This window comes from Alligator mississippiensis, chromosome 2 (assembly GCF_030867095.1).
Source record: "Alligator mississippiensis isolate rAllMis1 chromosome 2, rAllMis1, whole genome shotgun sequence".
Classification (NCBI taxonomy): domain Eukaryota; kingdom Metazoa; phylum Chordata; order Crocodylia; family Alligatoridae; genus Alligator; species Alligator mississippiensis.
In genome coordinates, this window is record NC_081825.1 from 93,153,574 (window position 1) to 93,167,964 (window position 14,391).

Consider the following 14,391-nt stretch of genomic DNA (forward strand, 5'->3'; position numbering starts at 1 on the left):
AGAACTGGACCAAGCATCGACTCCTGAGGGACACCACTGGCTGGTTCTCACCAAGAGAACACAGATGTGTTCATTAGAATACTCTGGGTCCTACCCTGCAACCAGCTCCCTACCCACCTAACTGTCTCATGATTAAGCCCACAGTCCTCCAATTTTCTCATAAGAACATCATTAGAAAGATGATAGCTTTTATTAGACCAACTGAAAAAATGCAAATTTTTTTTTTTTTTCCTGCAAGTTCTCCAGCTCACATGCCCTTCATCAGGCTCAGGGAAAGTTAAAGATGGTAAAAAGTCCCCATATGTAGGAAACAAATTTCATTTTTGCACCGAGGAAGCTGGATCTGGAAATCTGTCCCTCTGGGTCCATAAAAGTATCTTTGTGAGGTGCTCTTTGCTGTATAAATCAAATAGGATTCCTTCCCTGATGGTGGCAGATGGCAGACAGGCAGGGAGGTGCAGTAATCTTTCTTGTTGTTCAGCAATTAAGTTTATAATCCAAAATAAGCTACAAAGTGACATCTTCCATGTTTAAGTGATGTATTTGGTAGCCGTGTTGATGTGAGACAGAAAGAAACGCAAAATCTAGAATTTTTGGTTCAGAGATGACACCTTTTTTTAGGCCAACTGAGAAGTTGCAAAAAAAATTATATTGTTCTGCAAGTTTTCAGGCTCATACTCCCCTCGTAAGGCTTAGGGAAAGTTAAAGATGGTAAATAAGTCCCCATATGTAAGACAGAAACTTCATTTGTGCATAGAGGAACAACAAGAAAGATTTCTACAGCTTCCTGACTATCTGCCTGCCATCTGACACCAACAAGGAAGGAACCATTCTTGATCTACACAACAAACAGGACCTCACAAAGACACTCTCATGGGCCCAGGAGGGAAGTCCTGCCTCTAACCCCCTGACCTTTGCCACTGGAAGTCCCACCCCTTGCTCCAAGAAGTATGCTTTTTTGGTGGGGGAGGGTTGCCATTTGGAACCAGAAAAAAACAAATCATATACTAAAAGTCAAACACCTATTATACATACTTTAATTTTATAATAAAAAAACTATTTTTGTCATGATTTGTGTTTGTGTATTGTATATAAAGATGATTGTGTAATAACTCAAAAATAAAGTCATACTCTTATATATTGCGTGTAGGAGGGTGTGGTTGGGTGTGTGTGCTCACCCACATTTCTCTACCCCACAATCCCCTTCATGGTGCACAGCCCCTGCCAGCAGCAGCAGCAGATAGTGGTTGCTTAGGGTGCTCATGGCCTGTGCAGGAGCTGCTGCCCAGCAGTGCACATCTCCAGCCAGCACTACACATAGCAGCAAGCCTGGCACACCTCTATCATGCAGGGCTCCCCATGGTGCACGTGCAGCTCCTGGCACTTGTGCACCATTGGGGATGCCCTGGGGATGGAGCCAACTGCCTTCATCACCCTCTGCTGTGGAGGTCCCGGAGTCCACTGGGAAGCAGGGGGCAGCACTCCCCTCCACTTCTGGCAGAGTCCTGAGACCTGCATGGCAGGGAGTGTAACCAGGCAGCTGGCTCCACCATGCAGAGCTTCCCCCAGTGGTGTGCGAGTTCCAGGAGCTGTACGTGCTTGGCAAGTCAGGCAGGCTGCACTCCTTGCTGCCTCATGTAGCACTGGCCAGAGCCTTGCATCACCAAGTGGTAACACCTGCATGGGCCACAAGCACCCACCACCTGCTGCTGCTGCCAGCAGTAAGAGCTGTGCACAATTGTGGGGGTGGGGAAGTGTATGGGGAGGCTCTCATACCCCCCACCCACCCTCACACCCACACCCTGCCTACCCTAGTTCTTTGCTCATGCTGCCCCCATAAGTGTTGGCTCTGGGGTCCTGCCAGCCCTATGCCCCACACTCCCACCCAGTTGCAAATCCCCCTCCACACTTTGCTTTCTTATCTGGTGCCTGGAGCAAGCACTGTAGCAGGAAGATGAGGAGGAGCTACTGGATGTCTCAGAAGATGAGAAGGTTCTCCAGAGGCTGCAACAGTTGCAGCAGCAGCCCCCCTGGAAGCTGCATGCTGGCTGGGCAGGACCCTTCCACCCATGAGGGTAGGAAGAGAGCCATGTGGGCTCGGTGGGGTACAATTAGTTGGTGGGCACCTGCAAGCTAGATGAAATTGTTTGGCAGGCTGGATCAGGCCTGCAGGCCATATTTTGCTTGCCCCTTTTTAGTCAAGACAGAAGTCAATGTTTGCACAAGACTCCCAACATAGAGTATGCTACGCAAAATAAAATATGACTAATATCTTTGGTTATTTTAGAAACTACCAGCATTCTTCCCTGTATGACTTACTGCTACTGATCAGCAATCCCAGGATATACTCATCAACATTCCAGTGTAACATACTAGTGCTGGAGAATGAAGAATTATAAATTGGCTTATCTCGCTATTGATCAGTTTCTCTATACAAAACTTAAAAATACAAAAAGCCTTGCCTTGCATAATGTGAGAAAGCTGACCTAGTTTTCAGATACACAGAGTTTATTGCGGATTACTAACATCATCATTCCTGTACATGCTGGGAATGTTAATAACTAGTAGGAATCATAAGACTCATGGCAATATTATGAAAAACTCTAGGCAACTATATATTTATTATTTTACTATATTCATTGTGAAAGCATACTAAATGAAAAATGACTACATGTATTCATCTGAATGCTTTATAAAATGATATATACTAACTCCTGAGTTTTAGGGTCCCAAGATTTTAGATGTACCTGCAAAAACTTAGTTCAATTCAAAGATATTGATTCTATTGCAAGGACCCTATAATAGAAAGTCAGTTGATGCACATTTACAAATTAGTGTCACACTTCCATAATAGATAAAATATATGAAGCATAGAATGAGACTTTCATAAATATTCACATTTTGTAAGAATTCAAATGGCTTAATAGGAGCAGAATTATGGAAACATCCTTGGAAAAAATATATATTTATGGAAAAGTTGTATGACAGGAACCCAAATTCATTTTTTGAATCCAAAAAGTACAATATTTCAATGACTAATAGTTTTAGGGCCCTGAAATGGAATGCAAATCTCTATTCTAGATAGCCAAATAGAATGGGCGTGTGTAGATTAAATGGGGGCCCTAAATTGAAGCAGTGGTATCATGGTATAGGGTCCCCAGGGATGGCTATGATGCACCTATGGCTCCGTGACTGTGCCTCTCTTGCCCAATGGGCACCCTTTTCCTCACCTACCATGTCTTGTTGGTAATTATAATAATTAGGGAGGCTGCCCTCGAGTTCATGTTTGGACACAGTCCTGATGGACCCCACTGAACCCTGTGGGTGCTTGAACCCCTTTTTGGGCCCCACTCAAAATGGATGCCTCACGGGATACCCTCAGCCTTATGGGCTAAATGTGAGGCTCCAAAGCCACCCCTTTACTGCGCCCCAAGCCTCACAGATGGTATTTAAACATTGTCTCTCTGGGACCTTGCTATAGCTCACCCTCCTGTTATCACCGGGCTCTCTGCAGCCCTGTCTCGGCACCCACACTGGCGCTGGGCTTTCTGCAGCCCCTTTGTTGCCATGCCCCCTGGTGCTGGGGTCTGCTCACCCCCTTTGTTGCCATGCCCCCTGGTGCTGGGGTCTGCTCACCCCCTTTGTTGCCATGCCCCCTGGTGCTGGGGTCCCCACATTGTAGTGGGCCCCCAATGAGGCCTCCTCCTTCCTCAATAGTCTCAGCCAGATTGACCAGTCTATAAACAGCAACCAAAATATGAGCCCCTGGGCTATAACATAATAAAAGCAGCTCAGGGTGTGTTCTGTCCCTTTAAAAAAAGTCAAACTTCCCCCCAGCACTAAGTGCCTTGTAGGCCAGCATACCTGGTGAGTTCCTAGAGCCCCATTAGCCCTATATGCAGCATATCAGGCAGCCACAGCATCTCTGGGCAGTTCTTCCCTATAAGCTTCTTCCCCTGGCTGCTGCCACAGAACTAACTCCTACTGGTCTCAGCCTTGGGGTTTATATGTGCCCAGGGCCCAGCCTTCTTCCGGTGAGCTGACTGGGTGCAGGTGCAGGCTAATTCCCTTGTTAGCCTGCTGCCATAGTAACCTGCACTTGTGGGGTTTCTATCTGACTCTTAGGACCCTCTCCCTAGGCAGTTTCTGCTCTTAAAGAAACAGGCACCTTAATGCCCTGTGACTAGTGTTTTTTTTAAAACCCCACTTCAATTTAGGGCCCTTTAAAACCTTGTGTCATGCACACACCTGAACTTACCTGCCTCTCTGGTGGTGGAGAGGGGAGGGCAAGCTGCCGGTGGGCAGAGTAGTCCCTGGGCTGTGGGAGAGGGCTGGTACTTCCCTCCGTGACAGCAGCGGGCCCCCAAAGATGGCATCTGCCCACAGGCACCTGGCTTGGGTGGTCCCGGGGGGCAATGCAGCCTCAGAGGGAAGCACTAGACCCCCGTGCAGCTCAGGCAGGCAGGCAAGCGCCAAGGGGAAAAAAAAAAGATCTTGGGTGGAGCCAATGTTTCCTCTAAGGAGTAGCAGTCCATGAGTGCACTGCCTTGGTCCATGAGCACCCTGCCTCGGTCCGGCGTGGGACACTTGGGTCTGGGGGCCAGGGGCTGGGGCCCAGAGGCTGGAGTTGAGAGACTGGGGGCTGGGGACAGGAGGCTGGAGCCAAGAGGCTGGGGGCTGGAGGCTGGGAGCTGGGGGGTGGAGCTGAGAGGCTGGGGGCCGGAGGCTGGAGCTGGGGGTCAGAGGCTGGGGCCAAGGGCTGGAGCTGAGATGCTGGGAGCTGGGGGCTGGGGCCAGGGGCTGGAGCTGAGAGGCTGTGGCTGGAGGCTGGGGCCAGGAGCCAGGGGTCCAGGGGGCAGAGCCAGGGGCTGGAGCCGGGGGCTGGCACAGGCTCTGCTGGCTCCAGGGAAGTGCTGCACTCCCCCACATCAAGGCCAGAGATTGGAGCATTTTTCTGGAGCTGGTAGAGCCCGCGCCAGCTGCCTGCCCCATCCTCCATCCCTGCCTTGCTTTACCTCGGGGAGGAGCCGCTGCCTGCTCCGAGTGAGGCTCCACTAGCTCTGGGACACTGTGGGACATGCCCCCCAAGCCCATGCCAGGCTCCCGCCCCAGCCTCTCCTGGTGTGTGGCCTTGAAAAGGCTGTGCGCAGCCACACTTTTATTTGTGTGCAGCCACTCATGAGCTCATCTTAGGAACCTTGGGTGGAGCCTGTCTTCCCGGGCTGCTGCCAAGCTGCCTGCACAGGCTTCCTGCAGAGCCCCTGAGCTGCACAGAGCCCAGTGGTTCACTCCATGGCTGTAGGGCAACAAACTAAAACTCCTCTGAGGAGTTTTAGTTTGCTGTATCCCAAGTCATTTGAGGCACATTATACTGATGAATTTGCTACAGCAGCTGGAATTACTGTGCAATACGACACTGATGCAGACACAAATCAACACCATTAAAACAGTATAAAAGCATTTAACCCATTTTAAAGTGTCATGCACACATGCCCCTCATTTCACCTACATACAACCATAAGCGCTAAGTACGATGCTAATCCACCCTTCTGCAGACTCTGCAAAGTTGGTTCTTGGCAGTCCCTTGATATGAGAATAATAGTCTTCCAGTAAACAAGGGAGTCATCAGTCTGTAGATGATGTTGTAGCCTGATCTGACATCCATATGTTTGACTACAAACATGGAAGTTAGATCCAGAAGGAAGGAGTAGAACCTGACAATGTTGGGTTGGAGCTATTTCCTTTTCTCTTACCTATCTGCCTCAATACTTAGAGGAGTTTGCTCAAAATGATAGCTCCTTTGTCATCCATCATAGCTCCACTGCAGATGATTCAGTGCTTGAGTCTCCCATGTACTGATTTTAATATCACATTTCTTTGGGCTGGCTTTCAGGGTGTACTTGAATCTTTTCTTTTGCCTATTTTTAGAGTGATGACCATCAGTCAGTTGAGAGTATAGGACCTGTTTGGGGAACCAGTTGTCAGGTATTCTCATAATATGCACTGTCTGAAAAACCTAGTTCCATATAAACTTGGCTTCAATGCTGGTGGTAGTTGCGTGAGCAAGAATGCTGTCCTTTTAATTGGTATAGAGGATTTTCTGAGGATATCATTGATAGTAAAAGCCCAGAATTTAAGTGTTTTTGATATATCATCCAAGTTTCATACCCATACAACAGGGTAGAGATGACCATACAGCCTGGTAGAGAAATTTGTTTTGGGTCCTGACCATGATCACTGAAGACAAGATTTTGGAAATGTCCAAAGGCACTGTCATATTTTATCCAGTGTTGTATCATTGTTATGATACAATGCTTATGTTTTGGGAAAGGTGGCTATCCAGATAGGGGAAATGCTCAACATTCTCCCTCTAATTTTGAGGGATATATGGAGGAACAGCTGGTTGGTTTGGGGTCGGTTGGTAAAGGGTTTCGTTTTTTGTGAAACTGACCATGAGTGCATCTACATAAGATGATAACTGTGCAGTATCCTAATTCTACTGCACAGTAGCATGAAGGGCAAAATCTGTGCTAATATGCTACTGCACAGTAGTATTAGGCTACTGCACAGTTAGTGTCACTAAAAATCCATGCACTGGTGCTATTGTGCTGTAGCACCAGCTACTGCACATTGATTTAGTACTTGGTTATCTAAGTACTAAAAACGTAACGCACCTTAACTACAGCACATTAATGAACATGCAAATGCACCCAGTGAGTCTAACATTTCACATGCTTCACAGAAATAATCAAGAGTTACCTAATAGGCTTGTGCAAATAGGGAATTAATTGATTCAGATTCGGCCAATTCAGAGGACAGTGATTCAATTCAGAGTTTCGGATCGCTGTCCCCAGTCGATTCGGCCGAATCGGCTTCGGAAGATTCGGCACTGATTCAGAGATTCGGTGATTCTGCCATAGACTATAATGGGGAATCACTAAAATACCTATAACTTTATCATTTTTTGTCAGATTTGGATGGAAAACAGAAGGGGTGGTAGCCCCTTCTAAGGGGATGAGGTCTGCCAAGATTCAAGGAGAAAGGTGCAGGAGTTTCCGGCAAACTACACCTCAAACTGTTCAAAGCAAAACTTGTGACGTGACTGTGTGTATGTTAAGGCACAGCAGGATGAAAATTGCAGGGATGGTAGCTGTTTCTGTGTTTCCTTCCCCAGAGTACTGTGATTGGAAGGGGACTCAGGGAAAGATCACAGTTACTGGCCAACTACAGATGTCAGTCTTTCCCCCCACCCCTGCACTTTCCCTCCCTCTTTTCAGTTGCTGTTCCCCTGAAAGACTGCCTTCTGAATCTCTGAATCTTTTTCCAAATCTTTTCTGAATTGATTTGGAGGCTCCAAGTCATTTCAGAGGGTTTTTTCTGTCTCCCAATTTGATTTAGATTCAGTGATTTGGCCTCCAAATCAGGCTGAATCTTCTCCATATCAAATCTGCAACTGAACTTTCACACACCCCTATTACCTAAAGCTCTTCAATTGAGTGGGCACAGAACAGAATTATCAGTGCATTGGATTTGGAACATAACTAGTTGATGTAAAGAGATTTCCACCAATACAAGAGACTTCCACCTGGAGTCAGTGGCTGCATCTACATGAGATGCTGACTGTGCAGAAGCCTGTGACTACTACACAGTAGCATCACATGGCAGGAAGTATGACACAAAGCTACTGCACAGTAGTCAAGAGCTACTGCACAGTAGTAATAACCTACAGCCAGAATAAGCTGCTCCTCAGTGTGACTGCACAGTAACTCCGATTACTGCGGAGTCATTTAGTACTTGTTTATACAGAACAACTGTATAAATGACTGCACAGTCAGCATCTCATGGAGACACAACCAGTACCTAGTATATCAGCAGTGAGATGCATAAGAATCCCTGTAAAGCAGTAAGAACAGAAGGTAGATGCATCCTCCATCTGTTTGCAGCTTTTGTGACTCAGTCTTCATCTTAAGACCAAGATGCTGGCCAAGATGATACTTACAAAAGTAGGTACATTTGTATTTTTTCAGAGACTTGAGCAGGGTAGTTTAAAAGAAATTATGAGTTGGCAGCAAGATCATCAAAAGTTGGCCATGCAACTCTGAATGATCAGGGAGAGTTTGGAGAGGGGGAAGATGATATATGCAGCATGAGCATTTGGCTGGTAATCATGTTACTTTTGAGTGCCAAAAGATGAGAGGAGATGGCTAATGACAATGCCCTGAAAAGCTCCAGCCAAACTGAAAATGCAATCAGATGGATAAGAAAAGAAGCAGGAAAGTTCAATGACCAAAAAAACCCAAACCAAAAAAAAATCCACCACCAAAATACAAGACTTAGTACACAAAACTACTTTGACAGCTAAACCACTGCATACAGATTGTTTTTCATCTCTAATATTGAAATATATATATAAGACTCCAACTGAAAAAAATAATTTAAGCAATATGTTGCATATGAATCAATGGAACTATATGAGAGATATTCACAGTCCTAAACTTCCTGAAATATCAAAACCAAATAAGAAAAGTACACAGTTTGACCTTTTCCATGGCATGAGACTTCTTCACTAAGAATATTAAAGTAACTGTATATATTCCTTCTACACTATTGACTGTATCTCCTCCTCTAAGGTGAGTCAGGAAACAGAAATGCTAGTCAGGAAACAACATTTCCCAAAATGTTAATGAATCACAGAAACTAAAGATTCAAAAGTCCAGTTAGGTAATGCAGTGCCTCCCATTGCCAGCAATGATTTTTCCTTACAATACATAATATGGAAAGAGCCCCCAGAAGCAGATGTAGTTGCAGAGGCAGCATTGCTTATGTCAGGATGTTTTTTTCTTATTCTTTTCTTTTTTTTTTTTTTTTTTAACAGGGCCAGTGAAAATATTCCTTTCTGGGGAACTGGAGGACAGGAGTGCACATGAATTTACCTCATGTTTCATTCTCCAATATTCAATATTCTCGACCAGGAGGACAAGATATACCACTTACTTTACTGAGTAGATTATGCAGGCACAGATCATTCAGAGAAGAGGCATATCAAGCTTGAAACAGCTTTCAAATCAAGTCTGACGTTCCCAATATCTACCTGCATAAAGTCAGAATGCAAACTCCCCAAATGCCAGTGTGACTTAGTGCCAACTGGCAGGCACTGAAGCTTTTTTCAGCTTCGTTGCTGAGGCAGGGTTTCCTGCTGCTGCTGACTTTGGCAAAAAGCTTGCCTCCTTGACATTTGATTCAATATTATGCTTCTAGCACATTAGCTTTGCATGCCTTAGGAATTTAAAAATAAGATGGACAAATTTTTTATTAGCGGTTACACCAATGATCTTCTATCTCTTTTTTGTAATTTAAAAAAAATACTTGTTTATAGAATTTTACAAAAACACACACATTGTTAGAAAACCAAAAGAAGAAATATTTTGGAAAGAAATGCCTATTGTTGTAAGGACTAGAAATAGCTCCATGACTATTACATACAGCTGTGGTTCTTAAAAGAAAGCAGTAAAAGATACTATTTGATCCCTGGGGTTTAGTACAGAGATTTATTTTTGGAAACTGAAGTTAACAGGAATTGTGATTTGAACACAAATTTAAGCATCCGTATTTCAGATAGGGGAAAATATATTGGCTGTTGTAGCAGGAACTTTAACCATAGTCTGTGTATATAGTACCAATTATCTAGTTAACTCCTAAGTTCCCAGCCTATGGAGTGCATCAAGTGTATAGTCCATTGTATTCACACACACATCCTCCAACATGAACATAAATCCCACTGATGTGCACCCATACAGAGCACCTTATATGTCCTAAGGGTTTCATTCTTCAATGTGATATTCTGCCTAGAATCCACAGGAAAAGTAATCAAGCCATCTGCAATTGGAGAGACAATAGGAGGTTGAGTCAAGAGATGCTCCATGTTCATTTGAACCTCTTGAATACTGGCAGTGACAAAAAGGGAAACTACACTGGTAAAAAATGGACATTTTGTTTGACCAGTAAGATGCAAAGCTGGTCAAATGTCTACTAAGTGATGAATTCTTATGGAATTCTTATGAAGAAAAGACCTAGTCTAATGAACCTATGGTAGTGTAAAAAGTTGTACTACTGTTGGTTAAAAATAATGTTTGTTTATGTTCCTGCAGAAGTTTGCAGAGACCAGATAGGCACACCAGTCTGGGAAAAAAATGTTTAGGTACTTGTTAGGACTAAATGGTCTTTCAGCTGGAGGTCATGTGATTTGCCACCATCCATTTCCTGCACTTTTGCTTCTCTATCTTCCTGCTAGCAGTGAGCAAGCAGGATTTTGTACAGGTGGGCTTCGGTGCATGGTGGGCTTATTCTGACACCAAAAGGGAATTCTTTCTACCCTATTCATGGATGTAGACCCTAATATTTGTGAAGAATGACATTTAGTTTATGATCTGTCTTGTCTCTTAGAGACAGATTCTGATACCTTATTCTCACCATGTAAAACTGCATTCCATAGTTTGTGAACTTCTAAGACCAGGGGCCATCTTCTTCAGTGTTTGGAAACAACTTAATACATTATAGATCCTACAGAGATAATCTAAAAGGATCATATTAGAACCTGTACCTAGTAAACAAACTATCAAAGAACCAGCCATCTTACCAAATAATATCTGTTTTGTTCTTGATAAATATAGTCGTATATATATTTTTCCTCTCAATTAAAAAAAAATATTAATAAACCTTTTGGATGGAAAAGATACAGCCTATTCTAAGTCTTTCATAGGCTTGTGATTTTCAGTTCCACTCAACATGTGCCATTACAATAAAGTCCTCAAAAATTACTCTCCATTACGAACAATGCCAAAAATATGCTAGACAAAAATGCTGACAAATGTTAATGACTTCTGGGCTATATTTGTGTCTTTGCTTACTTTTACTATGAGCCACCACTCCTCAATACTTACAGTCAGCTATTAGGTGATAGCCCCTGACTGACAATATTTTTTAAAGTAACCTTGAAAATGTAAAGTAGCCTTGTGCACATGAAGAGAATGAGTCTCGCAGCAATTAGAGAGCAGGCTATTTTAATTTCGAGGCAGCCTTATGAGGTTTTAAGAATCTCCTGCAAGATACTCAGCAATTTTTCAAGATAATTTAGCTGAAGTTAATGAGAGTCAAAGTCATTCCATCCCTCCAGGAATTGTGCCAAAAGTGTTACCATTTTGGTGATGTTTCTTCTCATAAGTAAATGCCCATGGGGTATAAGTCTGCTTACCTACCACTATTAGTACACTGTAATATTTCACAATGACAGAAGACCATTAGCAGTGAAACCTGAATTTTATCTGAAAATGTAAGAATCATAACTAAAGTCATCTTTAGCCTTTTCAAATACTGCAAGGAAAATGAAGCCTTGCAAAAAAATATGCTCATACTCAGAGACATGTACAGAGCAAGTTTTCTTTGATAACTCAAGCATAGCCACTTTTTTCTATGAGTGCAGTCCTTAAATAGCTTTTACAAGAAGTATTATGCCAACATTTCACTTATGGTTATGCTTGCCAGATTTTAATTAGCTACTGTTCTGAGCAAAGCTGGAAAAAGACTTCTAAAAACATGATTTACTACATTAAACTACTGACTGAATTCTATGTATTGGCCAACTCATTAGCAACATTTCTGTCCTACCAGTGACACACACTGCAGGCACAATTAAATTCAGTGTGAAATAGACATACTACAATAGCATGCTGAGTTTAATCTTTAAATCCCCTTCCTTTTACACTGACTATAGAAAATATTATTTATCATGAAGTTGTGAGGCAAACATTTAAGAGTAAAAATCAGTTGCTTACTGAATTGCAGCAAGAGCATAGTAAAGAAGGAAATTGATGTCAGCATTAAGTTTGTAATTGCAGTTTTCAGTATTGTCTTAATTAGCGCCATATAATTATTTTTGGTTCAGTACAGTTTTTCTCAACAGAAGGGTTTGTATTACTTTAACAGAACTCATTATTACTTCCCTCAATTTTATTTTAATTTATTTCTTTAATTACAGTACATTGCTCCAACAAATATGCAACGTCAACGCAACTAATTGTCACATTCTGGTTCCCAGATTTATGATGTGCTGGCAATTTTGCTGAAGTTTTCTTCTACAGTTAAATCATATTATGAGCTGGAGAATTTAGCCACATGATCGTCATTAAACAAACAATAGAATATAACCTATTAACTGCCACATAAACTCAATAGTGATTAAACATTTGATCACTTTCAGGTTATTTTGTTTGCCGTATGTAGTGGGATTGTGAGTCTGCTCACATGAAAAAATTATCCTAATTATAGGGATTGGTGCATAGGTAAAAGTGCTCTAAATAACTAAAACTGCTGCTGCAAAGTTAGACATATATGGGCTTATGTGATCAAGGTTTCTACTGTGACTATGAATCTACATTGTAAAATATAGGTGTGATTGTAACAGGCAAGCTTGCCTAATATAGCTTAACCTACCTCAGGGGTTGGCAACCAATGGCCCATGGAGCCATTGTAACTGGCCTGTTTAGCTGGGGGGGCAGAGGAGGGGAGGAGGGGGAAGCAGGGTTTTGGCATCTTTTGGCTTTGCTCACACCACACAGTAGCCACACAACAGCCAGCTCTGCCCAGGCCATTCCAAAGTGGCTGTGTTGACAGCCAAATCCTAGAACTGGCCCACTTTGAATCTAAGTTGGGTCAGTCCAGGCCAACACTGGAAAATTTTACTGGCCACTGATCAAACACAGACAACAGTAACAATACAGATATTTGTACGTATAAGTGCCAGAGTATGAGACCGAGAGGGTCTCACTAAGCTGTGGCTCTCAGGTCATATGTGAACAAATAATTTATTGTTACGATATACAGATAGGAATAAACATTAGGCATAGTACTCCAGAGAAGGATATGGGAGTTATAGAGCATGAGATGTGTTCATCCTCTATATGTTTGGTCTCAGAAAAGGTAAATTTTGTGGGGCTGTGTTGCCTTTCATCTGCAAGAGACCTTGGGTGTGTACAGAAGTTGCCTTTTTGCCATTTAAAGGGCTTTATTGCCACGACTTAACAAGTGCGTGGCTTTACATCACTTTAAAAATGGGTACAGAGCTATAAATTAACCCTTGTTAAATGAGGTGTTAAATTTTAAGCACTGTATTTTTCAGCACTTAACAACCTACAGTGCTTTAAATAACTTCTGTATGCTGGTCAAATTTCTGACTAGTGGAGAAGCCCCAGGAGGAGATCTCCCTCCCTTTTAGCCTGGAAAGTGCAGGGAGGTTCAGATGTCTCCCCCACTCCACCAAACACTTCTGTCATGTTTAAGAGCTCTGTAACTTTCTAGTACTCTAGAAAGTGATCTAAATTACGGTGCTGTAAAACATGCACACACCACTTCTGTACACACTTGTGCAGATTAAAGGGGAAAAAGTAGCCTCTACTTCTCTTCGAATTCATCCTATAGAAACCCATTCACTCAGCTCTGTGGGAAAGAATTTCTCCCAAACAAGAGGGCAATGAGAGTTTCTGCTGAGGGTGGGATGACCTGGGTGATGTAATCAGCCAAACTACTTTGGGTTTTCCATTGCAAAAGCCACCGAAGCATGGAAGCACAACTACATTAAGTTGCTTCTACTTGCGCTGCTGAAATACTCTAGAGACTTCCCAGCATAGCAGTCAGAGAAGAAGATCCTGGAAACAAGGTTATTCCAGGCTTGAACAGGAGTTAAGGGACAGGGAAAAAAAAAAAGGGTGGGGGGGGAGCATTTTATAGATATTATAGTAAAAGCCATATATATATGCCCTAGAAAAATCTCCCAATTTTTAGAAGTGAACACTTGCTACTTCTGTCTCCTTCCCCATGTTCTGGAAGAGGAACAAAATCTTGGCCCCATTGAAATCAGTGACAAGATTGCCATTTACTGCAATGGAGCCTAGATTTTACCTCTGGAGTTAAAAATTGAACAAGTGAAGTTACATGTTACACTTAGACCATATTAAAGCCACTTAAAATCTCAGTTCCCACACATTAAAGCTTGATAACTCATGCTAAATGAACTCGGAGGCTGTGTCCACATGAGTGTGGACATTTGTTTTTCCAGGGACAACTAGCAGTGGGATCTGCCAGGGTCACCCCCCACCTCCCCCCATGCTGCTACTTTGCAGCGCAAAGAACACTTGAATGTGTGGTATATGGCACTGTTGTGCTTGTTTGGGTGCAGCCTGAGGGTGCATTCCCATGAGCTCACATGTGCATGTTTCCAAAGAAACAAATATTGTCCCTGGGCATGCCCCTGTACACAGAGCACTCTGGCATACAGCAGAGACCCAGATGGGGTAGGGGAGGCTGGGGCCAGCACCTGTGTTCTACTCAGTACATATA

The 14,391-nt window shown here is 43.2% G+C and overlaps 1 long non-coding RNA gene across 2 annotated transcripts in view; it reads right to left on the reverse strand.

Annotated features, from left to right (window-relative positions):
- Positions 1 to 14,391, reverse strand: part of LOC109280812 (uncharacterized) — a 56,443-nt gene that overhangs the window by 17,339 nt on the left and 24,713 nt on the right. The window contains exon 1 of one of the 2 annotated variants that reach the window (XR_002087236.2): positions 3,865 to 3,976. The exons of the other annotated variant lie outside the window; for it this stretch is intronic. This is a non-coding gene — a long non-coding RNA (uncharacterized LOC109280812). Of the gene's footprint in view, positions 1 to 3,864; positions 3,977 to 14,391 lie in introns of those variants that run through there. 2 annotated transcript variants of the gene reach the window in all.